The 25,914-nt window shown below is 41.5% G+C and overlaps 1 long non-coding RNA gene across 1 annotated transcript in view; it reads left to right on the forward strand.

Moving 5' to 3' along the window:
- Window positions 1-383: 383 nt before the first annotated feature.
- Window positions 384-25,914, forward strand: part of LOC138756183 (uncharacterized) — a 47,192-nt gene continuing 21,661 nt past the window's right edge. Inside the window, exons 1-3 of the long non-coding RNA XR_011352834.1 lie at window positions 384-560; window positions 1,740-1,815; window positions 16,381-16,517. This is a non-coding gene — a long non-coding RNA (uncharacterized lncRNA). The remainder of the gene's footprint in view (window positions 561-1,739; window positions 1,816-16,380; window positions 16,518-25,914) is intronic.

The raw sequence follows: 25,914 nt of genomic DNA on the forward strand, positions 1-25,914 counted from the left end.
TTTTAAGAATAAATTGAATAGATACATGAGTGGGAAAGGTCTGAAGGGTTATGGAGTGGGTGCAGTTCTTGGGACTAGTGGAATAATATTTATGCACAACCTAGAAGGGCCAAATGGCCTGTTTTCTGTGCTGTAATGTTCTATGGTTCTACTTTTGCTGGATTTCATATTTCCTTTTATGCAACTCTCAATATCGATTGCTGTTAGGAGATGTGAAATCTATAACAGAGAGGCTGCTACATCTTTCTGGGCAGCTTTCATCAAGGCCAACGACAATGGTCATTGTTTTGTCACTGACTGCAAAATCCAGTGCAGCAAATTTTATATGCGATAAATATATTAAATGTAAATATTATTGCAGTGAGGGTTTGAAATAATATCAATTCACAGAAGCACTTTTAAAGTAAAGATTAAGATAGTCCTTGAAGATCCATTAACTTACTTTGGGAGATAACCCTACAAGTAAACCTGCTGATCTGATAATTATGCATCCAGGACAGTATCGATGACAACCGAACATGTTTGGTTAGAACCATTTAATCTGTCAATTTAATTCAAAGGTACCTAAAAATAACTTAGTAACAAAGCAGAAAACATAAATCAGGAACAAGGTTGATATTTCTTTGAAATTTACAGCATTAAGCTCATAGCAACTACAAGTAATTATCTAACATTTATCTGTGATGTTCTTTTAATACATAGATGGATCATCATTTACTGCAAAACACTATTGCTATTTTAAATTAGATTAATTCCACACTCACCCAAGCTAGCTAGGAATGAAGCAACATTGTATTGTGAATATTTAGAATTAGTGCTTCCAGGAAAAAAAAATGGCCAACTATTGACATTCAGAGATCAAAATCGGCAATTCTCAACAGGATGTCCCATCCAGAACCTCTGATGGGTCGCTTGAGGGTCCATGCTTGATTTTCATAAAAGAAATTTAAAACAGAACTATTGGATTGTCTTTACTTTAAATGTTTCTATTTATAATTTTAAAAAAATGCTGCTAAACAATTGATGGCCATACTTTTTGAAGAAACAATGTTTTTTTTCCAAGTATGTTTCCCGTGTAAGATCCTGATGGATTTAGCCGCTAGCATTATCTCACATCTTGGCATTTCTTTTGCTCATTAAATGTTCACAGCTGACTTGTTTTTTTCTGTTAACAGCAATGTTTTAAGAACTAATTAAGGCTAAAATGCTAAACTAAATAACTCAATGTGCTTTTTAGGGCAGCGTATATTTCAGATTTTTTTACATCAGGAACAACTTTTCAATATGTGTTGTAAATACATCCAGGCCTTAACTGGATAAAAGACTGCTGGTACATTATAAGTAAAGGGATAAATAACCTACAAATACTATATAACATTTAACTATAAACAACTCATTCAAAAGTAAATTGATGATTATCTGTGATGAATAAGCATTGTAGTACATAGAAGAGTGGACAGTCATTTCTGAATATATGTATCAATCACACCATGTGAAATTATCATTCTATTATAGTTCATTTCTGACATTTGGCTCCATTAATTTCACTCTGTATGTCAAGATATTGCAGTGAAACAAATGTAACTGATGTGTCAATCTTTATCCATAGGCTCATCTGAAATAGTTTTCAAAGTCCTCATGCATATTACTTGTCTGTTAACATGTCCGCCAGGGAGCTCATGCTTTGCTGTCTCACAAAATGTAGTTCCTGTCTTAAAAATCATCTCTATTTTCTGCAGAATGCCAGTGACAAAACTGGAGAATGCGACTGTCAGTTGGAATGATGGCAAGTTCTTCCTTACCCTGTAATCATCTGTGAGCATCTGGGAATTCTTAAGTATTTGAAAAAACTGGCACAAGGATATGATAATGCTGAGTAGCAGGCTTGTTTAAACCATTTGAATCTTATGACAAGAAAAAGTGAATGACAGGGTAAATGGAGAAGAGAGAAACAAAGTTTCTTACAAGGTTCTTAGTTCCCATAAAAGAGAGAGGAAAATGTGTCAGCAGGAATATTACAAAATATCTGTGTAACCTAACTGTGTAGGGGCCATAGTTGAACAGCTGAAACTGTGTGTAGGCTTCGATCTATGTGTGAAAGTGTTGGAGAGATGGTAAATGTGTGACTGTTGGAATTGATATAGATTCTTGGGATGGTGGTTGATGGAGATGGATTTCACTGAGAAATTGTTGCACATAATGTGGTGTACTATGATGCAGAAGATATAAATTGTGATTTGCTTCTGTGTTCGTTGATCTTGACCATGCTTGTTAGCCCTCAGTTTTCTTTCTGCATTGCACCAGCATTCTTGCTCTAAACTACTGATAATTTGATTTGTCCAGCCCAAATAATGGTTAAAGTCCATCGTTAACTTTGCATCGCCCTTTTTATAAAGTTGTCTCATTTATGTTTAATTCCCAATGCAACACTATAGTTGAAGTCAATAGCTCCCATTTCTCTTGTCCCTTCCTACCTTCTATTAGAATTCAAACAGAAATACATTTTTTTTTCAATTCAAGAATCCTTCTCAATTATTAAACTGCCTCATCCTTTATTGTCCATGCTGCCTCACCATCTCATATTCTTCTTTTTGTCTGTCTTTTCAAAATATTTAATGTTCTGCAAAACTTGATAATCATACATCCAAATTATCAACAATTCATAACGCAGACCAGTTCAAATGGATGCAAGAAATTCACACCAATGTACTGCATTGGGCTTGTTTTGACAGGCTCGAGTCTGTACGACTAAACAAGGATATTTTAATCAATTGATTATATTGCGATGCAACACATATAAATGTCATGAGTCTCAATTCCCATATTACCAGCAATCTATAGCCGTTGTAAAGATTCAAATTGTAAGCCAAATTGTAACACTAACTTAACACTCCATCATTTTTCAATGGCTTGCAATTTGGTCTATACAACTGGTTTTGGATTGCTGCCCAAATGCTAGTTTGGTTCCAGACGGAGTCAATAAAATTTGCTTATGCACTGTTCAATATAAAGTAAAAGCAAAAAGATCCATGAATTACCCAGGATTATAGCCGACCAGAATTTTCACTGCAGTGACCCAAAATTTGGAGCCTTCATGTCAGGTATTCATATTCCAATCCATTACCAAGAGAACTTTAGGAAGGATAGCTTGATTCACTATTCAAATATTATGACCTGGAAGGCATTTTGGTATATTGTTTGATGTTCATAAATTAAATTAAATATAAAGCTCAATTAAATATTACCAATAAGAAATTATTTTTATTGGTTCTTCTTAATGATTTAATTGCAAATGATATGATTCTGATGACTGTAGCATTGTGCTGTCTTATTTCATGACAAAATATAATCCAAAAACTGATTCATATTAAAAACTCCAAGGCCAAAAGAGTTTTAGTCAAGATAAAAGCCTTGAAAGTTGTATAATTGATGTAGAGAACATCTACTAGCCCTAGTTTTCAAGGGTCAGCATTATGCTGTGCAGCACACTTGATTATCTTTAGTTCTGGTACTCCTGGATTTATTTTTAATTGAACTTTAAAATAGATTGTTGAGTAATCAAAACCTCCCCCTCTTCGTGGGCCCTGGAACATAGAGAACACTGTGGACTGAGCCCTGCCCCCAATATTTTCCACACCTCTGAGGCAGAATTTTCTGCCACTCAACCCTGCGTGCTCTCAGGAGGGTTCTTCAACCTCTGACTCACTTACCAGTGGTTGCCATGACAATGACAGATACTGAGGTTCCTATAGGACCCATGCAAGACCAGTTTCAGCAGTGGTTTTGTGCGTGATTCCATGGTAAACCTTTCATGGATTTTTGACCAATCGTAAAATTTATTTCTAGAGTACTTTCCATGAAGTACAGCACATATTTACCAAACCAACAGAGGTGTAAAACAACTTTTGGACAATGTTTCTATGTGGAAATATAGAGCCTACAATGTTAGAACTTCTTTTCATATTGTGCATATTAATGCTGCTATTTTCTATTAGTGAATGATAACTTGTACATGATATTAAGTAATTGCATTAAAAGGGGCAGCAATAATGGTTGTAAAAGCACTCCAAAATGCTGGAGCAACTCAGCTGGTCTTTCATGATCCATAGGAGACAAAGATATATTGCTGACATTTCGGAACAGAGCCCTTCTTCAAGGAATAAGCAGAATAAGCCCAAACCAGAATTCAGGCAGAATTCACACCAACAAAAGGTGTTAATTAGATGTAATAAGGGGAGAGGTGAGATTTTATCATATCTGTGCAAAAGGAGACAGGGAAAATGGAGTGACAGCTGAGGGAAGGTGATGGGGGAAGAAGTGAGGGGGTATTTAATGAAAGCCAGAGAAGTCATTATTAATGCCATCTAGTTGGAGGGTGCCCAGTCAGAAGATGAGGTGTTGTTCCTCCAATTTGTGGGTGGTCTCAGTCTGGTAGTGCATGAGACATGGACAGGCAGGTCAGCAAGAGAATGGGATGAGGAATTGAAATGGGTGGCAACTGGGAGATCCACAGCATTGCAGTGGAAAGAGCCAAGGTGCTCAACAAAGTGATCTCCCTGTCTGCATCCAGTCTCTCCAATGCAGAGGAGACCACAATGAGAGCAGCAGATGCAGTATGTGGCCCCTGCAGATTCACAAGTGAAATATTGCTTCACTTGGAAGAACTGTTTGGGGCCCCAAGTGGTGGTGAGGGTGAAGGTGTGGGTGCAAGTAGAGCATCTCCTGCTGTCACAGGGATAGGTACCAAGGGGGCAATTGGTGGGGAGGGAGAAGTGGCAAGGGAGTAACAGAAGGAGCAGTCCCTGCGGAAGGCGGAGACAGGAGGAGAGGGGAATATCTTTCTAGTGGTGGAATTACGTATCAGGTGGTGGAAATGATCGAGGAGGATGTGTTGGATGTGGAGGATGGTGGGGTGGTAGGGGAAGACAAATGGAATCCTGTTCTTGTTGTGCGTGGCGGCAAAGGGAGCCAGGGCAGATATGTGGTAATGGAGGATATGCAGGTGAGCATGAGTTGAGGGTAGTAGAGCAAAAACCATGGTGTTCAAAGAAGGAAGACATCTCAGATGATTTAACATGGAAGTCTTCATCCTGGATGTAGATGCAACAGAGACCCCTTCTTCAAACACTGTGGTTTTTCCTCTAGATCAGGGTTTCCCAACCAAGGGTGCGAGATAGCATTCCAAGGGGTGCGAGATAACATTTTAGTTTTTTTTATAAATCCATACTCCTTCAATTTGGATAATGTGTCGGATGATGAAGAACTGAAGGAAGGTCTTATTGAACTGTGCACAAATTATGTTCTTGAAATGCAGTTTGAAAGCAAAACTTTGGAAGAATATTGGTATTCAGCAATGGACATGTTTCCAAGATTTTGTTAAAAAGCACTAACTGTGCTCATCCCATTTGCAATGACATACTTATGCGAGTCTGGATTTAGTGCCCTTTTGTCAATCAAGACAAAATCTAGAAATCGCTTGGGTGCACAGGCAGACGTGTGTATTGTTATCAGCAACAAAGTGCCACGTTTTGAAAAAATCTTAAGCAATAAACAGGAACAAAAGAGTCATTAAATTTAAATTGGCTTATGAACATTTGAACATTAGTTCTTTAATTTTTTTTAAAGAAATTTCATGCATGGATGAAAATTTAATTTTTTTATAGGGTTTCTGCAACTTTTAATTTGTTGTAATATTTTTTCTTTTCCATATGTTTCATTTTTGTTTATATCTTATTAAAAATTGATTAAGCAAATTTGTTTTGGTCACCTTCACCTTTATTCTTAAATAAATTATTACTTTAAGGGGTACGAGAACATATTAAAATTTTTTAGGGGTGTGGGGCATAAAAAAGGTTGGGAACCACTGCTCTAGATGGAGGCCGGTGGCAATGGCATCATTTGTAGAGCATTTGGGTCTGTATGCAAACTGCAGGGCATCTAGTGAGGGGGGCAGCAGGAGCTTGATGTGTCCATGACTGATTTGATTAGAATGGAGGTTTGGGATGGGTTTAAAGGTCACACATTTAAGACACGGGGTAAGATGAGAAATTTATTCACTTAAAGAAGGCTTTTTTCAAATATAGTGTATTGGACCTGTGGGGATCAAATGCTGAATGTAGAGATGAGTGGAGAAGAGATTAGTATTTATTGTCATAAACATATATACAATCCACCAAAGCAGGGAAATTCTTACTTACCGCAGCCAAACAGGTATATAAAATATACCAACTAAAATAGTATAAAAAAATACGACAATATGAGTCGTAAAACAAAGCTAATGAATATGAAAGGATAAATGTGTAAATATTTATAGTTGCAGTTAGTTCAATTAAGAAGTGAAGTTTCAGTGGTGCAAGCAAATCATTTGGTGGTCCTGGTGTAGGTTATGGTTAAGTTTACAGTAGTTTGAGGCGGTCAAGAACCTGATAGCTGTTGGATAACAATTGTTCTTGAACCAGGAGGGGCTGGATTTCAGGCTTCTGCACCTTCTGACTGAAAGCGAAAACAAAAAAGAGATCGTGACCAGGGTGATGGGTCCTTTATGTGGTTTACAGAACAGGAATGTTTTTACTGTGATGAATACCTGTGATGGTCTTGAATGTGCTTAGCACCCTTCATATTCTTCTGCATTCCTGGGCTCTCGGGTTTTCAAACCAAGCTCTAATGTAGCTGGCTAGTTTATTTTCCATTGTACACTGTAGAGGTTTGATCATGTACTTGACATCATGTCATTTATACGAAGACTTCTTAGAAAGAAGGTGTGATGGTGGTGTCTTCTTCACAGCTGCCTGGATATGCTGGCTCTATTATAGGTCTTTTGATAGATGGATTCAAAGAGACTTTTTTTTTGTATACTTTATTTAAAATCCAAATCAAAACACGCAATAAAATACAAAGCATACAAACTTTTCCCCCAAATATATCCCCCAACCCCCTCCCCCAGACTCTAAGGAAATTGAAGGCAGTAGCCATCTCCACCAGCATCCCTTTATTAAAGACAGGTACATCATCCTTTGGTCTGCCTTCCTGTACCTCTTACATGTATTTCAGAAGGAATTGGTTTTCCAGGCACTAAGGAGAGAGCACAAATATTTTGATCCATAATTATGGCAGACCAAGCTCAAAGGGTTGAAAGGTCTGCACCTGTTTCTATTTTTTTCTGCGTTTTCTCTCTTAAATCCGTATCCTGTCTGACAGTTAAAGCTTACAGCATTGCATTGGAGCAGACTAGATTTTTGTTCCTCTGGGAGATCTTGACTTTGCAGCCAAGAAGCAGTATCTGAAGAGAAGTGAAAGTGATGGCACTCTACACTTGCCTCGGCATTCTAATGAAACGAGTGCCAGTGGGAGAATCATAATTGAAGGGACATGATCTTAAAATCAGTGTTCAGTCAATGAGAATTAAATTCACAAAGCCCTCTTCACACAAAGAAAAGCATCTATTCTTTCTCAGGCACCTGTTATTCCCATGACAGCTAGAGCTGGTAAGAGTATCACAGATTTTTTAAAATGTGAACGAAAGACATGTGAATGTAATTAAAGTCTATGTGAGCTACAAGCAAGTGGAAGAGGTGTAAGGTTATTTTATTTACTGTTTTTCAGGTTGTGGGCATCTATGGCAAGGTTACATTTTATTGTCCATTCCTATTTGATGGTGAGCTTCCATCTTGAAACACAGTAGACGCACTTCTGATGGTGCTGATGGGAGGGGGTTTCAATTTTCAGACCCAGTGAGAATGAAGGGCACGTCATGTACTTCCACAACAGGATGTCATCGTGTGTGACATGGAGTGGTAGTGTTCTCTTGATCACCATTGATTTTAGATTTACCAAGGTTTCTTGATGCCACATTCTGTCTAATGCTCCTTTTGTTATCAAGCCTGTCATTCTCATTATGCCTCTATTATTCAACTCTTAGGTTCAAATTTGTAATTATCTGACTGTACATAATCAACCAGAAAAAAAGAGCATTTCTCTGGACCATGGTAAAATATATATAAATGTTTGCCATTATTTATTCAGTTACTTGGAACTCTTCATTAATCTCACAGCATCCAGAGAATAAAAACAATTATTTATTCAGTTCTTCTATTTCCCAACTTGCAAAGTTGATTTTGATGTTCCTGAACATCTTTCTTTATGGTAGAGGATCAAAGGTACTGTGTGCTGGTTGAAAAGGGTCCTCAACAATTCTATTTAAGCAACACCTCTGGTGAATGTTGGATAGTTGGAACAACCCACACCAGACATCATAAACCAGCATTTATTGTCTATCCTTACACCAAGTACCTTCATGAACCATTAGTAGTCCCAGTAACGGTTCGCTCAATGTGCTGTTTGATAGGGAGTATTGCTGCCCAGTCCATCTGGTCAACAATATCTCCTTTCATTTTCTGATGATCGACAGTGGACCAACTGGGTGATGATTTTGGATTTTTCCTTCATTTCAGAAAGATCCCAATATCTACTCTTTACTTCTGGCCAAACATGATTGCAAATATTTCAACTTTGTCTTTAATATTACATGCTGGGCTGTCAATTGTTTAGAGTGGGGAAGTTGTTGAAGCCTTTTCCTCCTGTTAGCTGTTGAACTGTCCTCCACATTTCACAACTAGATATGGAAAAACTGCAGAGCTTTCATCTAATCCTTCGTTGATGGAGCTGTTTCTCTCCTTCCTTGCATCTTGCTTTTGTTGTCGTGTCATGTCTTGAGCTTCACACATTAACACGGTGTCATTGTTCATGGTGTGCCTCAAGCACACATCACTGAACTCACTTGAATGTGAGAGTAGAGTGAGTGATATGTCGGACCATGATGTTACAAATCTTAGAGTTATACTTTCTGCAGCTGAAGGTGGTTTGTCCAATTTCATCCATATTCTGGTTTTGACTCAAGGTCATTGATAGGGAAGATTGGTTAAGACTCAAGCACATTACTTGAGTCGCTTTTTAACCAGACCAAATAAGGATAGTGGACAGCAAGTGACCCTGATGGGGTTTTAAGAAAATCCATGGTCTTATACATATCAATACTGAGATTATGTTTCAGATTATTTTAACTGTCTGAATGACCTTCCACAGCTGCTATGGTAAGATTTTAACTCTGGTTTGTTTATCTGATGTGTTAATCACTTTATACAGCCTGCTCTGTGTACATCCAACATCTGGCTGCCCTCTTTCTCCTCCCAATATCTTTGTAATCATTCTGGGGATGTGACATCACCAGTGAGGATGGCAGGTAATCACCTCTAATTTTTTTTGGAGGTTACTGGCAAAATGCCTCTCAGAATGAACTGACGACTGAAGAAATTGCTTTAAGCAATATTTCTCAACCTGTGTTTCACTGGCTATTAGTAGTCCAGGGGCTTTCCTATGGTGGCTTGTGTTGATGCTGCAGTGATGTTAGTAGGACAACTTTGTGATAACATTGAAAATATGAGTTTAATCTTTTCATTAGGGGCAATGCTAAGCATGTGTCACTCCTCACTGGCCCCTTTTGTGGCCACCATCAGTTGTGGTCGACCATGAGTACTGGACTTCCAGTAGTCAACTGGAGTGGCCTCTCCAGGGCACAAGTCAGAACAGAGTAGCTATGGAGATCCATATGTTGCCCATGAAGTGCACCCCTCTCAGGTCCAAAGGAATGATGAAAGTCAATACAGTTTGGTGCAAGCTGCACTGCCAGAGTTGCCATGCTGGTGCTGGGTACAGCAGTCAGCCACCTTTGGAACTCCAATTCATTGGCCCCTTTGGGTTACAAGTATAAATTATTCTCATTGTCACTGCTGAAAGCCACTCAACCTCCTGCCATTTCCCTCTGCAATATAGCGCCTTTGGAAGACTACACAAAAGAGTATGGAAAAACAATCAACTGAAAAACCTCACAAAGATAAGCGTATACAGAGCCGTTGTCATACCCACACTCCTGTTCGGCTCCGAATCATGGGTCCTCTACCGGCACCACCTACGGCTCCTAGAACGCTTCCACCAGCGTTGTCTCCGCTCCATCCTCAACATCCATTGGAGCGCTTTCATCCCTAACGTCGAAGTACTCGAGATGGCAGAGGTCGACAGCATCGAGTCCACGCTGCTGAAGATCCAGCTGCGCTGGGTGGGTCACGTCTCCAGAATGGAGGACCATCGCCTTCCCAAGATCGTGTTATATGGTGAGCTCTCCACTGGCCACCGTGACAGAGGTGCACCAAAGAAAAGGTACAAGGACTGCCTAAAGAAATCTCTTGGTGCCTGCCATATTGACCACCGCCAGTGGGCTGATATCGCCTCAAACCGTGCATCTTGGCACCTCACAGTTTGGCGGGCAGCAACCTCCTTTGAAGAAGACCGCAGAGCCCACCTCACTGACAAAAGGCAAAGGAGGAAAAACCCAACACCCAACCCCAACCAACCATTTTTCCCCTGCAGCCGCTGCAACCGTGTCTGCCTGTCCCGCATCGGACTTGTCAGCCACAAACGAGCTTGCAGCTGATGTGGACTTTTACCCCCTCCATAAATCTTCGTCCGCGAAGCCAAGCCAAAGAAAAAAGATTGGAGTGATCCAGGGGGCTGCAAGAAGGAAATTACCTTGATGTAATTTTACAAGTCCAGAGGACCCCAAAACCCAGCAGCAATAGAAATTCACCAAGACAAATGGTTACATAAATAAAAGTTGCTTTTAATTATCTTTAAACATGACACCCACAACTGGTTCCTTCTGATCAGCCACTTCAGTGCTTTGCCAAAGAAACTTGCCCCATCAGGGTTTTCCAGATGATAACCTCTTTCTTTCAGGAAAACACAAAGTTCCTTTTTTGTTTCCCATATTTCAAGGGAAACATTATGCAACCAGTTTTCTTCTCTTGTATGGACAGCAAGGGCTTTGACCAGGCTGAACTAAGCACTCACATCTTCCAAATGGGGTTTTTCCACAAGCTTACCAGCTTGTCCTATTCCAGTTCCAGCTTCTGCTGCTGAACTGCTGAACTGTTGAACTGTAGAACTGAATTCTCTCTCTCTCTCTCTCTCTCTCTCTCTCTCTCTCTCTCTCTCTCTCTCTCTCTCTCTCTCTCTCTCTCTCTCAGAGAAAACCACATTAAACTCTCTGAACAACCAACTGGACTCGGACAGACTAAAGCTCCAGACATAATCTTCCAAATTTGTTCATCTGCTGCTTTCCAAAACAATAATTTATTACTCCGCAGCATGTCCAATTAACACCTACTTGTGAAGTCCTTATAGAGATCCTTTGAAGTTTTTGCAAAGCCACTTGGAGCCTGGACTTGAGCAGAGCTCTGGCATTTTAAATGAGATCTGTTTTGAAGTGTTTGTATATGACCTACACTAAAAAAAAACTGCCACAATTTATCTCCTTTAGAACATATCTATATACAACATAAAATATAACATACAGTATACTGGAATCAACCCTAACCCTTGGCAAGTTGTTCTAAACTACGTGAGTGTTCTTGGAATTGCATTTATTCAGGTATGCAAAGATAACATTTTAAAAGGCGAGTTTTTTGAGGACCAAGGAAGTGACTCAATCACCAAGAATACTTTCATCTCATGCACTCATATAACCATAGTATTTATATATATAATATTGTTTATTCTCTGGTCAAATGTTGACTGATTCCCAGGATGGTATTTAGTGTCTGGATATATTTCTTAAAAATTACGCCGTGTAGTCTGAGCACAAGTGTTGCATACCAAATATTTAATGAAATGCCTGTAATTTGATCAATGATATTGGTTTTGCTTAATGAGAACAAATCTGAGCTTGATATTAAAAAAAAAGCCTGGAGCAAACCCATTGTTTCTGATTTTTCTTTAACCTGCCATTATGCTCACAAAACAATAATACTAACATTCTATCCTGACCTAAATCACCCAATGGATTTTGGACATTTGCTTTTAAAGACTACACTGAAAGAAATCAATGCTATCTCTTTCAAGCTGTGTCTACTGATAGTTTCTTGCCACAGGCTACTTCTAATGCTGGTATCCACAGACCAACAGTTTCCAACAGATGGCTGGGATTCTGGGACAGCTGTTATGTTCCACTGTGTCAGTGCTCCATCTGCCCCTGACTGATACTTTGAATGTAAATAGCATTAAAGACTTCATCAAATGATAGCCTAGACTCAAAGCATCAAGAGATTTTCAGGCGCCTCCTTAGTGTAACATTAACAAGAAACTAAGCCAGCAACATTTTTTTCTTCTTGTGGATTACCAGGAGTAGAATTCCCACCATACAAGGTCATCTGCATGGACAAGGGAGAGGAAATGGTGTGTATGTTTCGATGTTCCCAAGCTCCATCTTTTCACAGGCAGGATGTACTTCATTATTCTACTTATACCTCCCCAGTGTCTGTGCAATCCACATAGAAGATTCATGAATTTGTAAAATCATGCAGTACGGAAACAACCCATTTGTCCCTTATGTCCATTCTGATGTGTGTGCACTAATTCACATTCATCTCATCTTCCAACACATGACTCATGGCCTTCCAGGCCTAGATTTTGAGTGTAGAGGAAATGTGGCTTTCATGCCTGTCTGAAATGTGTGTTTAGAGGGTGTTCACATGTCCTCCCTTGTCTAAAACTTATTCAGAATTCACATCACCTGTCAATCAAGGTTCGACTCCGGCCACCCATTAGTGCACACCTTACTGCTGGCTAATTTAAATAACCTCGGGTCTTTATTGGCTAGAAACACAGATTAGCACTACACCCATGCACACCAACATTCAGCATATTCTTTCTCTCTGCCTCGTTGTCCTAGCCCCAGATATCGCTCCACGCCAGGTCACTACTGTGGATATTGCTGGAAATGTCACGGGTAAGGTGTGCACTATACTGAAACTGAGCCGTAGTACTGCAATAAATCAATACTTGCAGAAAGCCACAACCCCATTTGTCAGGGAACTGGGTGTATATAAGAGCCCCTGTTTGTAGTGTGTGAGCAGGTTGAATATGGGTTTATCATTGTCGGAGAAAGTCTGAGGTGAATGTTTATATCATCGCTTAAGTGAAATAGTGATTGAGTACCATTTAACTGTCTCCCATTTGTTTCCCATGTGTTCATAAAGGTTATTTGTTATTGTAACATGTACCCAGATTAATCTCTCGTGAAACCACCAAACCTGATACTCTTCTCAACACAACACTGGGAAATTCAAGTGCTCATTTCTTTCTTTTGGCTTGGCTTCACGGACGAAGATTTATGGAGGGGGTAAAAAGTCCACTTCAGCTGCAGGCTCGTTTGTGGCTGACAAGTCCGATGCGGGACAGGCAGACATGGTTGCAGCGGTTGCAGGGGAAAATTGGTTGGTTGGGGTTGGGTGTTGGGTTTTTCCTCCTTTGCCTTTTGTCAGTGAGGTGGGCTCTGCGGTCTTCTTCAAAGGAGGTTGCTGCCCGCCAAACTGTGAGGCGCCAAGATGCACGGTTTGAGGCGATATCAGCCCACTGGCGGTGGTCAATGTGGCAGGCACCAAGAGATTTCTTTAGGCAGTCCTTGTACCTTTTCTTTGGTGCACCTCTGTCATGGTGGCCAGTGGAGAGTTCGCCATATAACACGATCTTGGGAAGGCGATGGTCCTTCATCTGAAGACGTGACCCATCCAGCGCAGCTGGATCTTCAGCAGCGTGGACTCGATGCTGTCGACCTCTGCCATCTCGAGTACTTCGACGTTAGGGATGAAAGCGCTCCAATGGATGTTGAGGATGGAGCGGAGACAACGCTGGTGGAAGCTGTAGGTGGTGCCGGTAGAGGACCCATGATTCGGAGCCGAACAGGAGTGTGGGTATGACAACGGCTCTGTATACGCTTATCTTTGTGAGGTTTTTCAGTTGGTCGTTTTTCCAGACTCTTTTGTGTAGTCTTCCAAAGGCGCTATTTGCCTTGGCGAGTCTGTTGTCTATCTCATTGTCGATCCTTGCATCTGATGAAATGGTGCAGCCGAGTTTTGTGTGCCTGATGGAGATGTGGGGGGGGGCTGGTAGTCATGGTGGGGAGCTGGCTGATGGAGGACCTCAGTATTCTTCAGGCTGACTTCCAGGCCAAATATTTTGGCAGTTTCCGCAAAGCAGGACGTCAAGCGCTGAAGAGCTGGCTCTGAATGGGCAACTAAAGCGGCATCGTCTGCAAAGAGTAGTTCACGGACAAGTTGCTCTTGTGTCTTGGTGTGAGCTTGCAGGCGCCTCAGATTGAAGAGACTGCCATCCATGCGGTACCGGATGTAAACAGTGTCTTCATTGTTGGGGTCTTTCATGGCTTGGTTCAGCATCATGCTGAAGAAGATTGAAAAGAGGGTTGGTGCGAGAACACAGCCTTGCTTCACGCCATTGTTAATGGAGAAGGGTTCAGAGAGCTCATTGCTGTATCTGACCCAACCTTGTTGGTTTTCGTGCAGTTGGATAATCATGTTGAGGAACTTTGGGGGACATCCGATGCGCTCTAGTATTTGCCAAAGCCCTTTCCTGCTCACGGTGTCGAAGGCTTTGGTGAGGTCAACAAAGGTGATGTAGAGTCCTTTGTTTTGTTCTCTGCACTTTTCTTGGAGCTGTCTGAGGGCAAAGACCATGTCAGTAGTTCCTCTGTTTGCGCGAAAGCCGCACTGTGATTCTGGGAGAATATTCTCGGCGACACTAGGTATTATTCTATTTAGTAGAATCCTAGCGAAGATTTTGCCTGCAATGGAGAGCAGCGTGATTCCCCTGTAGTTTGACCAGTCTGATTTCTCGCCTTTGTTTTTGTACAGGGTGATGATGGTGGCATCACGAAGGTCCTGAGGCAGTTTTCCTTGGTCCCAACAAAGCTTGAAAAACTCATGCAGTTTGGCATTTAATTACTTCTTAAATGCTATCTGTGACTCTGCTTCTGTTACTCTCTCAGGCATTGAATTCCAAGTATTCATCACTCTCTTGAGTGAACGACATCCCTTCCAGTTCCCTCTAAATCTCATTCCTCTTATCCTAAATCTATACATCTCTGATTTGGGGAAACTTTTTCTGAAAATGAATCTGTGCCTCTCCTTAAGGTATGTGCAAAAGAGAACCAGACGCCTGTATTGAAAAACTGGTGAAAAGGGAAGTATGGCAGGGGGAGGAGTTCACACCAGCAGATAAAAAGTGCTAATTGGATACGAAAAAAAGAGAGAAGAGAGGAAAGGTGAGAATTGATTGGGGGAGGGGCACTTGGTTTTGGCTGGGTGATAGGAGATAGAGGGTAAAGGGGGAAGAACGAGAGAGAGTGCTAGAGGAAAAGAGACAAAGATGGGTTGCAGGGACTAATGGAAACCAGAGAAATTGATGCTAATATCATCAGATTGGAGGGTACCCAGATGGAACATGAGGTGTTGATTTGTACTCCCCCTCCCCCCTGCCATTCTTTCCTTTTCACCTATCTTTTAACACTAACACCTATTTGTTTTTTCCTCATACCTCAGGCCTGAAACATTGGTAATACATCTTCACACTACAAGACCTGCTGAGTTCCTCCAGCATTTCTGTGATATTGAATGCTATGTTTGTTTGTCTTCTTGTCTGTGAAATCTCAGCTCAGTTAATATTTAATGAGAATTAGGTGCTTGTGCGTTCCCTTGGCTCCACCTCAATACCAAGCAGTGTTCATTTTCCATGTTTTTACACCTTTCAGATAAAACGTGCCACTCAAACATTTAGACTGCACGATCACTGTGCAGATCCTGACTTTTGGACATTAGGGGCTTCAACTTGGTTCCAATATTTTACCCCAGGTTTGCAGATGCACTTGTATCACTAATTGCTGCCAAATTAGGAAGGACACTGGGCACTCTTGCACACCAGAGGCATGCAAATTGTGATGCTAGCAAATGTGTAGAGCTGATCTGGTGTGCGCATTGCCAAGTGAGACCTCAGTGCCGGAGTTAACATGGAAGTTCATGGATGAATCAAGTTTTGTCCATTCCATTGCTTTGACTCACTGCCTGTGATTTCTTCCTACCTGTTTGGACAAACCTGGGAAGGATGCAGCTGGTGAAGTAAACTGATCCTCAGTATATGGGAGGGCTTGAAATGTGGTTACTAATCAGCGGCTGAATGGCCTCAGAATACGAATAATAGGATCACTTGTCCCAGAGTTCTCCGAGTGCCTGTGATAAGAGATGAAGCTGGTGGTAAAATCTTGTTTTGTTTCAAAGCTGTTGAGGCTTTTTCTGTTTCTAAATCTTTACCATATTCTCAATGAAAAGAGTACTAAACTCACATAATAAGATGCACAATGCTTAAAACATATGAAATATATAAAATTAATTAAAATCACATAGAAGTATCAAAAACTAATTTCAAAGAATAAAATAATGGAAAAAAAATCATTGTTAACCATTTTCTTCTTTGTTCCAGGAATAATCCTTCTTCAAATGAATAGGAACTCTGATCCTGCACCAGATTTGATTGGCATGATCAATGAGGCAGTTTTCCCCAGCCTCATCCTGGGAATTTCTTGCAGAATAGGACTTCCTCATTGGATTCCAAGTGAAGTGAGTCATTTTGAGAGCCTGTAACTGAATGTTAATGGTTTGCTTTATAACCATCAGTGAAAGCTAATGTGATACGGTGTAACGTGTTTTATGTTCACTTAGAATTCAGTGTTTAGCAGCAGGAAATACATCTTAAAGAATCATCAACAGGTCCTTTCCAGCAGTTTCAACAGGGATTTATTTTAAATTTAAATTTAGACGTACAGCACAGTAACAGGTCATTTTGGCCCACGAGCCCATGCCACCCAATTTACACCTACACCCCTGGTATGTTTCGAATGGTGGGAGGAAACCAGAGCCTCCTGGGAAAACATATAATCTCCTTACAGAAGCATTGGATTCGAACCCCAGTCCCGATCGCTGATGCTTTAAACTTGTTGTGCTAACCATGTTATTCTCTGATGTGTTCCTCAGCAAGGAGTCATGCATGAAGAGGTTCAGCTTCAGGAAAGTTGTCTTAACAGGAAACTGGGTTGTCCCCTATCAACTGGTGCAGCTGCAAGAACCTGATTGCCAGTGGATGCTAAGAGCAACGTGGCCATTGAGTTGTTGATTTTCTGGCTTGTTACATGCTGGTGCTAGATTTCTCCACAATGCAGTACAGCTGCTATGTTAGAGAGGTAACTGATGCTCTCTAATTCAAAAGTACGCAATTTTGCTCCTTCCCATTTGCCGAGTGCAGTGGTGTACCATCAATTAACTTCAGAAACTAGAAGCTGTGAGAACGATAGGCTTTTAATTGCTTAAAACTATATGTACACTCATGTTGCTTGGCCCGAGTCCAGAGCTTATACTCAAACACGGTGTACTGGCGGTCCTCTGGGCATATGCGGAGCTGATTGATGGTAAGCCAACTTAAGGTCGATCATGGAGAAGATTCATGATCTGATTCACTATGTCAGCGACGCAGGGAAGGGGATATGTGTCCAGCTGCATGAAACGGTTGATGGCTTGGCTATAGTCAATCACCATGCACTGTTTTTCCCCACTCTTGACCACTACAACCTGAGCCCTCCAGGGGCTTGTGCTGGGTTCAATAATCCCGTCAGTCAGAAGCTGTTGCACTTCTGACTTGATGAAAGCCCTGTCCCTACAACTGTATCACCTGCACTTGGTGGTGAAGGGCTTACAGTATGGGTAAGATTGGCAAACAGAGGCCGAGGGGATCCGAAGGGTGGATAGCCTGCAGGTCACCCGTGGTTGGTGGGGGGGGGGGGGGGTGGTTTGCAGGAGGAGGAGCAGTTTAAGAACTGATGGTTGCGAATGTGAGAGAGGGTAGGGCCCATCATACTCCATGGTGACACTCCTAAGTTGGCATTGGAAGTCTAATCCCAGTAATATGGGTGCACAGAGCTGTGGCATAATTAGAAGTCTAAAATTTTTATACTTTGTGCCATGTACGGTATACCGTGTTACAATACAACAGCTGTGGGTCTCTATCAATTGGGATTTTAAGGCCATGGAAATTCTGTAGGTCACTGGGTGCACCGCAAGGGAATAGTTCTGTACCATGTTGGGGTGTATAAAACTCTCCTTGCTCCCAGTATCAAACAGACTGTTCGTTATGCGACCATTTACCTCAACGTCCAACATGTATGGGCTAGTTGGTGAGGACAATTCTGGTCAATTGTAATTGAGGCCACAACATCCGAATTGTCTTAATTGCTGCTGTGGGCAGGTATGACTGAGGCCAGAGTGGAGTCACTGTCTGATCGGTAAGATGGCACTGGATGACACTTTAACTTATTACTATTAACTTAACCTCCTTTTAATTCTAAGTGCACGTGTATGTAATGTGTATATTTCAGAAAAGTTCTTTAATTCTCTCTCTCTCCCTCTCTCTCTCTCTGAGAAAACCTCTCTCAGAACAACCAACTGCACTCAAACATACCGCGGCACCGGACCTAATCTTCCAAGTTTGTTCATCTGCTGCTTTTCAAAACAATAATCCATTACTCCACAGAATGTCCAATCTCACTTCTCATTCCTTCAAGTTCACTGGTTACAGGCATTTCTTATATTGTACACAGAATTTAACATTTATGAATTTCACCAGGCTTTGGTGCTTGAAAGGTAAATTGTTACTACTTAGGAAGGTTCTTAGAGAGATTTGTGGCTCATTGGACACCCACACTGATTATTTTAGATCAGCCACTTCAGTGTCTTGTGGAAGAAACTTGCCCCATCAGGGTTTTCCAGATGATAACTCTTTCAGGTCACCACAGAGTTCCTTTTTGTTTCCCTTATTTCAAGTGAAACATTATGCAGCCAGTCCTCTCCTCTCATATGGTCCATAAGGGCTTTGACCAGGTTGAAATAAGAACTCACAACCCATCTTCAAAATGGGGTTTTCCACAAGCTTGCCAGCTTGTCCTGTTCCAGTCCCCGCTGCTGCTGCTGACTGTAGAATGGTAGAATTTAATTCTCTCTCTCTCTGAAAACCAGATGACCCTCTCAGAACAACCAACCGCACTCAGACATACTGCGGCACCGGACCTAATCTTCCAAGTTTGTTCATCTACTGCTTTTCAAAACAATAATCTATTACTCCACAGCATGTCCAATTAATATCTATTTGTGAAGTCCTTATAGACATTCTTAAAAGTTTTTCCAAAGGCACCCAGAGCCTGGACTGTCTGGCATGAGCAGAGCTCTGGCATTTTAAATGAGATCTGTTTTGAAGCATCTGTATCTTGTTCTTCTTCTTTCTTCTTTGGCTTGGCTTCGCGGACGAAGATTTATGGAGGGGGTAAAAAGTCCACGTCAGCTGCAGACTCGTTTGTGGCTGACAAGTCCGATGCGGGACAGGCAGACACGGTTGCAGCGGTTGCAAGGGAAAATTGGTTGGTTGGGGTTGGGTGTTGGGTTTTTCCTCCTTTGCCTTTTGTCAGTGAGGTGGGCTCTGCGGTCTTCTTCAAAGGAGGTTGCTGCCCGCCAAACTGTGAGGCGCCAAGATGCACGGTTTGAGGCGTTATCAGCCCATTGGCGGTGGTCAATGTGGCAGGCACCAAGAGATTTCTTTAGGCAGTCCTTGTACCTTTTCTTTGGTGCACCTCTGTCACAGTGGCCAGTGGAGAGCTCGCCATATAATACGATCTTGGGAAGGCGATGGTCCTCCATTCTGGAGACGTGACCCATCCAGCGCAGCTGGATCTTCAGCAGCGTGGACTCGATGCTGTCGACCTCTGCCATCTCGAGTACTTCGACGTTAGGGGTGTAAGCGCTCCAATGGATGTTGAGGATGGAGCGGAGACAACGCTGGTGGAAGCGTTCTAGGAGCCGTAGGTGGTGCCGGTAGAGGACCCATGATTCGGAGCCGAACAGGAGTGTGGGTATGACAACGGCTCTGTATACGCTTATCTTTGTGAGGTTTTTCAGTTGGTTGTTTTTCCAGACTCTTTTGTGTAGTCTTCCAAAGGCGCTATTTGCCTTGGCGAGTCTGTTGTCTATCTCATTGTCGATCCTTGCATCTGATGAAATGGTGCAGCTGAGATAGGTAAACTGGTTGACCGTTTTGAGTTTTGTGTGCCCGATGGAGATGTGGGGGGGCTGGTAGTCATGGTGGGGAGCTGGCTGATGGAGGACCTCAGTTTTCTTCAGGCTGACTTCCAGGCCAAACATTTTGGCAGTTTCCGCAAAGCAGGACATCAAGCGCTGAAGAGCTGGCTCTGAATGGGCAACTAAAGCGGCATCATCTGCAAAGAGTAGTTCACGGACAAGTTTCTCTTGTGTCTTGGTGTGAGCTTGCAGGCGCCTCAGATTGAAGAGACTGCCATCCGTGCGGTACCGGATGTAAACAGCGTCTTCATTGTTGGGGTCTTTCATGGCTTGGTTCAGCATCATGCTGAAGAAGATTGAAAAGAGGGTTGGTGCGAGAACACAGCCTTGCTTCACGCCATTGTTAATGGAGAAGGGTTCAGAGAGCTCATTGCTGTATCTGACCCGACCTTGTATCTATGACCTAAGTAAAAAACCTGTCATAGTTTATTCTCCTTTAAAACATATATAAAATATAAAAAATATACACAATATAAAATATAACATAATCTGTCACACAGCATTCACATTGAAATGACATGGGAATTCAGAAGTATTCTAAATGCACAGCCAAACTATGATCATTGCCATCTCAGTTTGTTCCTTGCCTGGCATCTGGATAGAAGTGAAAATAATCTGAGCCAATGGTAGGTTCTGACAGGTGTGGCTGTCCTTCTGCAGGGACCACTCCCTCCTCAATTCCCTTATGCACTCATCCCTCCCCACCTCTGGCACCTTCTCCTGTTCCCACAGGAGGTGCAACACTTGCACCCACGCCTCCTCCCTATCATGGTTCAGGTGTCCAAACAACACTTGTACATCCAGAGAACTTATTTATTGCATCCAGTGCCCCCTTTGTGGCATTCTCTACATCAGAGGGACCGGTCGCTGACTGGGAGATTGCTTCACTCAGCACCTTCGCTCCGCTCGTAACCACAGCGACCTCCCACTTCAATTCAGAGTCACATTCCCACGCTCACACATCTGTCCATGGCTTTGTGTACTATCCCACCCTAACCACTCATAGATTGGTGGAACAACAACTTATTTTCTGACTGGGCACTCTCCAGACAGAAGGCCTTAACATTGACTTTACTGCTTTCCATTCAACCTGCTTGTTTTCCCCCTTCCCCCATTTTTCTGTCTTTCTAGTTCTTCTATCCAACCGGGCATCCCTCCTCCCCCTCATTACCGCTGCCCCCTCTCTCCTTTCATCACCTATCATTTTCTGCCTTTTCCACCCCTTCCCCCTACTCTTTTTTTCAGACACCCACCAGCGTTTTTTTCATAATTTGAAGGACTCAAGGCCGAAACATCAGTTCTGTATCTTTACCTTTGCTACATAAAGGACACTGTTTGACCTGCTGAGCTTCTCCAGCATTTTGTTTTACTGTGTCTACAAAATGTTGTGATTTACTTTTGTCTCCAGTGACATGCATGGAATAGCTCCATGTACGCACGTAGAGAGCCACACTGACACCCATGACCACTTAGTTGAGACAATTGAGATTCTCAATAAATGATCCCACTGCCTGAGCCAATCTGGAGGAGCCTTGCTAGATGCCCCAGGCATTTTGCCAATTACAACAGTTCTTATTGTACACTACCCATTTTGGCAATCATGTGGGCAGAGCTGCTGCTGATTGGTGGATCACTTGTTTAATCCCAATTGCAGAGATAAAGCAAACAGCAAGTCCCCTTCCAAATGATATGTGTACGTTCATCCATAACAAAAATGATGCCAAGACAACAATTCGCTCCAATTCCATTTATGTCCGTCTTGGATGAGTGGTTCCTCCCAATCGATGAAATCTGCAGTTATTTGCTAACAACATTAGCTCTATCAAGGAAGTATCAAATGTAGCTTGGCTGCATGTAAAGATTCAGTGAGAGACAACTCTAACTTCTAAGCAGCTTTCAATGTGCTTCTGATACAGCTGATGCATTCTCCAGGGACGCATTTGAAGGTTCCATCTAAACTACAATTCTCTCCCCTTGTTAGCGATGTGACATGATAAAAATTTTCATCTACTCTGCCTTATCTGCCACAGTCATCTCAGTATGTTAAGTAACATTTTTCTTCCACTCTCCATTCTTTAGATAGGTTACTTGCCTGGAACTCACTATTTAGGCATGTTGATATGATAGGAGAGCTTATTTTCATCTACATAAATACAATGTTCAGGTTGCCTGAAATTCTTGCTTGCTGCAGCCACACATACACTCATAATAATGGTGGAAATTAAATTGCCATGATGTGTAATGAGACAGAAAAAGTCATAATAAATAAAAAAATGATAGATTAATAAATATTTGCAATAGTGTGTTATTGCTATTGAGAAGGCTCACACCTGATGTTTTATTTTCTGATTCAGTTACTCTATCTAAATTTTAACAACTGGCACTTCATGTCACAGTTTCTCTCTTACAGAATATTAGAAATCATCCATGATTTAAATGATGGAAACAGGTACTTCCTTGCAGTTATTCTCTTTAAAACAGCCTCCATTTCTAACTTTCAGTCCCAATACATTCTTGCACATTGAGAAACAGTTAATCAAATTAAACAATACTTAAAGATGTATATATATTGCAGGATCAATATTATGTGTCTCATAACTTTTCATTTTACACTGGAAAAATAGGCTTCTAACTAGAAACAGATCTCCGTTCAAAGATTCTCCACCAACTTTTGAGCCCCTGAGACAGGCCTTGCCAACACACTTCATACTCACCTTCTTACTTGTGAGAGTTGTCTCATCTGTTCTATATCCTTTGCAATAGATTGTATGTGGGAGCTGTGACACCTTATAGGCATGCTTTTGGGAGATAAATTAGGGCAGGTTTTTTTAGTATAGGTCACATACATACACTTTAAAGCAAAGATTCTCCACCAACTTTTGAACCCTTGAGTCAGGCCTTGCCAACACACTTCATACTCACCTTCTTACTCCTGAGAGTTGTCTCATCTGTTCCATATCCTTTGCAATAGATTGTATGTGGGAGCTGTTACAGATTATAGACATGCTTTTGGGAGATAAATTGGGGCAGGTTTTTTAGTGTAGGTCACATACATACACTTTAAAGCAGATTTTATTTAAAATACTGGAGCTTTGCTCAAGCTAGACAGGCTGGCTCCAAGAGCCATTGCAAAAACTTTGGGGAGTGCCCAAGAGACTTCACTAATGAATTATTGTTTACAAAAAGGCAATAAATGAAGGAACTCGGAGGAGCCACATGCTGTCTGGAGTAGAACTTGCTGTTCTAAGGGGGTCATGTGGTTTTGCAAGCAGAGAGTAAAACAGGGTTTTCTCTGAGAGTGAGAGAGAGGATTCATTTCTGCAGGGCCACAGTCAGCAGCAGCTGGGACTGGAACAGGACAAGCTGGCAAACTTGTGGAAAAACCCCATTTGGAAGACGGGTTGTGAGTGCTTGGTCAAAGCTCTTGTGTTTCATACAAGAGGAGAGGGCTGGTTTCCTAATGTTTCACTTGAAATAAGAAAAAACAAAAAGGTACTCTGTCATGACCTGAAAGAAAGATGCTATGATCTGAAAAACCCTAATGGGGCAGGTTTCTTCAACAAGACACTGAAGTTACAACAAGTTACATGCTGGTTACAAGAAATCAGTTGTTGGTGTCCAGCAAACAATAAATCTCTCTCTGAAAACCAACAAGAACCTTCTTGAGTGGTAACCATTTACCTTTCAAGTGCCAAAGCCTGGTGAACTTCATAAATGTTAAATTCTGTGCACAGTATAAGAATTGTCTACAACCAGTGAACTTGAAGGAATGAGAAAAGAGATTGGGCTGTGAATCAAAGAACCTTTCTGAACTTCTACACACATTACATACACGTGTGCTTAGAATTAGAAGGGGGTTAAGTTAGGTTAAGTTAAGTTAATAGTGATAAGTTAAAATGTGATTCTGTTTTCATTTTTAAAGGTAAATAAAAGCAACTTTTGTTTAAGAAACCATTTTTCTTGCTGAATATCTATTGCTGCTGGGTTTTTGGATCCTCTGGGCTCGTAATAGAGCCCATATAGATCACTATTTCCTATATCCTTGACTGCAAACCATGTGTGCCTGGTGACTCATTACAGCCACGTATAACCTCTTAAATTTCAATAAGTGTCAATATTTGGTATCAAAATTGTAAGTGTCAGGTTCAATTATGTGCAACTTCACTGCAGTTCCGCTCTTTCCACATTGTTAACCATTATTAATTGGAATAGATACTTCTATAAACAGTACAACTCTGACTATTTGAAATGGTCGGGACCGGACCTATTTTGGATAACTGGATTCTTTGGATAATTGGTCATTTTTTTTAATAACAGCCCATTAGCAATCACTTGTTCCAATGTTTAAACAACAGACAACAAGGGAAGGATTTTTAAGCATTAAAATAATGTTCAATTCTCACCAAAAAAATGCTGGTTATCATCGCCAATCCCTAACATGTCTACAACACCGTTGCTGAACACCGAGACCTCCCAACCACGGCCACCAATCCCTGAAATGCCACCATTACTACTGCTAATCTCCAGGGAGGTTTCCCTGGCTGGTAGATCACTTACTGGCAAATCAGTGGGTTCCTGTCTCCCCATGCAACGGCTGTTCTGGCTTTGCATCCTGGTTCCTGATGTTGGAGCCCAACACAGACCCAGTCTTCACCCATGCACAGTACTCCTCCCAACCACTGCCGATGATCACTGACACTTCCCTAACAAGGTCCCTGCTCCTACCTGGGAGGTTGCTCTCCTTGATCACACTTGGATGAGGGATTCTTCCAACCTCTTGCAGCTGGGAGTCAGTGACATGAAGTTTGAGCAAAACAGTTGGAAAGAATGGTCAAGAGTGGTAGGTAAAGAAGAAATGGAAAGAAATGGGGAGGGAGTTACTTGAAATTAGGACAATTGTCATTCTAATTTAATGTCGGGTGATTTTTTTCCCCCACACACTGCGAGGCCAGTTCGGTTCCGAGAAAAATTTTGGATAACTGAGGATTTCTAATTGTTTCAGATATCCTATTTATCAAAAAAATTTCAGAGTCAAACAGACGTCACTTCTGGGTCCAAAAAAAAAATGGATAAATGAGGATTTCAGATAATCCAATTTGAGATAATCAGAGTTATTCTTTAGTTGATATTTTAAAAAGTAAAAACAAGGGAAACCATAAGATAAAGAAGCACAAAAGCTGAATATCCTGGAATCTTGAGCAGACAAAGAATTGATGGAAAAACTCAGCAGGTCAGACAGCATCCAAGGGTAGTGTGACAGAGTATTTAGAGGTGGTTTTGGAGGAATTGTTAGAGCAGCTTGCACACACACATTTTAAAACACAGAATTTTTCCAGGACTTTCGCAGAGTGCTTTTTGCAGAGGAGCAACAAAGTATCAACATACAGCTTGTCTGGGAGAGCATGAGATTTTTGCAGTCAGAGAGACAGAACAGATTTGCTCTGAGAGATGGAGGGAATGAGAGAGAAAGAGTCACAGAAATGAGTTCCAGGGGGACAAGCTGGCAACATTTGGAAGGCTGCCTGGTCAAAGGAGAAGACTGGAAGTCTGAAAGGTGACCTGAAAGAAAGAGGCTCATCTGGAGAACCCTGAAAGGGGCAATTTTTGTCATCAAGACTGATTGAGAAGGAATCTGTTGAAGATGTCGTGGAAAAGGAATCTCTCTCTGAAAACCAGTAAGAACCCTCCTGAGTGGTAACCATTTTCCTGTTAAGCACCAAAGACTAGTGAACTTTGTTAATGCTAACTTCTGTGCACAGTACAAGAATTGCCTGCAATCAGTAAGATTGGACTGTGATCCAAAGAACTTTTCTAATCTTAAATATGCATTACACACACC

This window comes from Narcine bancroftii, chromosome 3, assembly GCF_036971445.1.
Source record: "Narcine bancroftii isolate sNarBan1 chromosome 3, sNarBan1.hap1, whole genome shotgun sequence".
Classification (NCBI taxonomy): Eukaryota; Metazoa; Chordata; class Chondrichthyes; order Torpediniformes; family Narcinidae; genus Narcine; species Narcine bancroftii.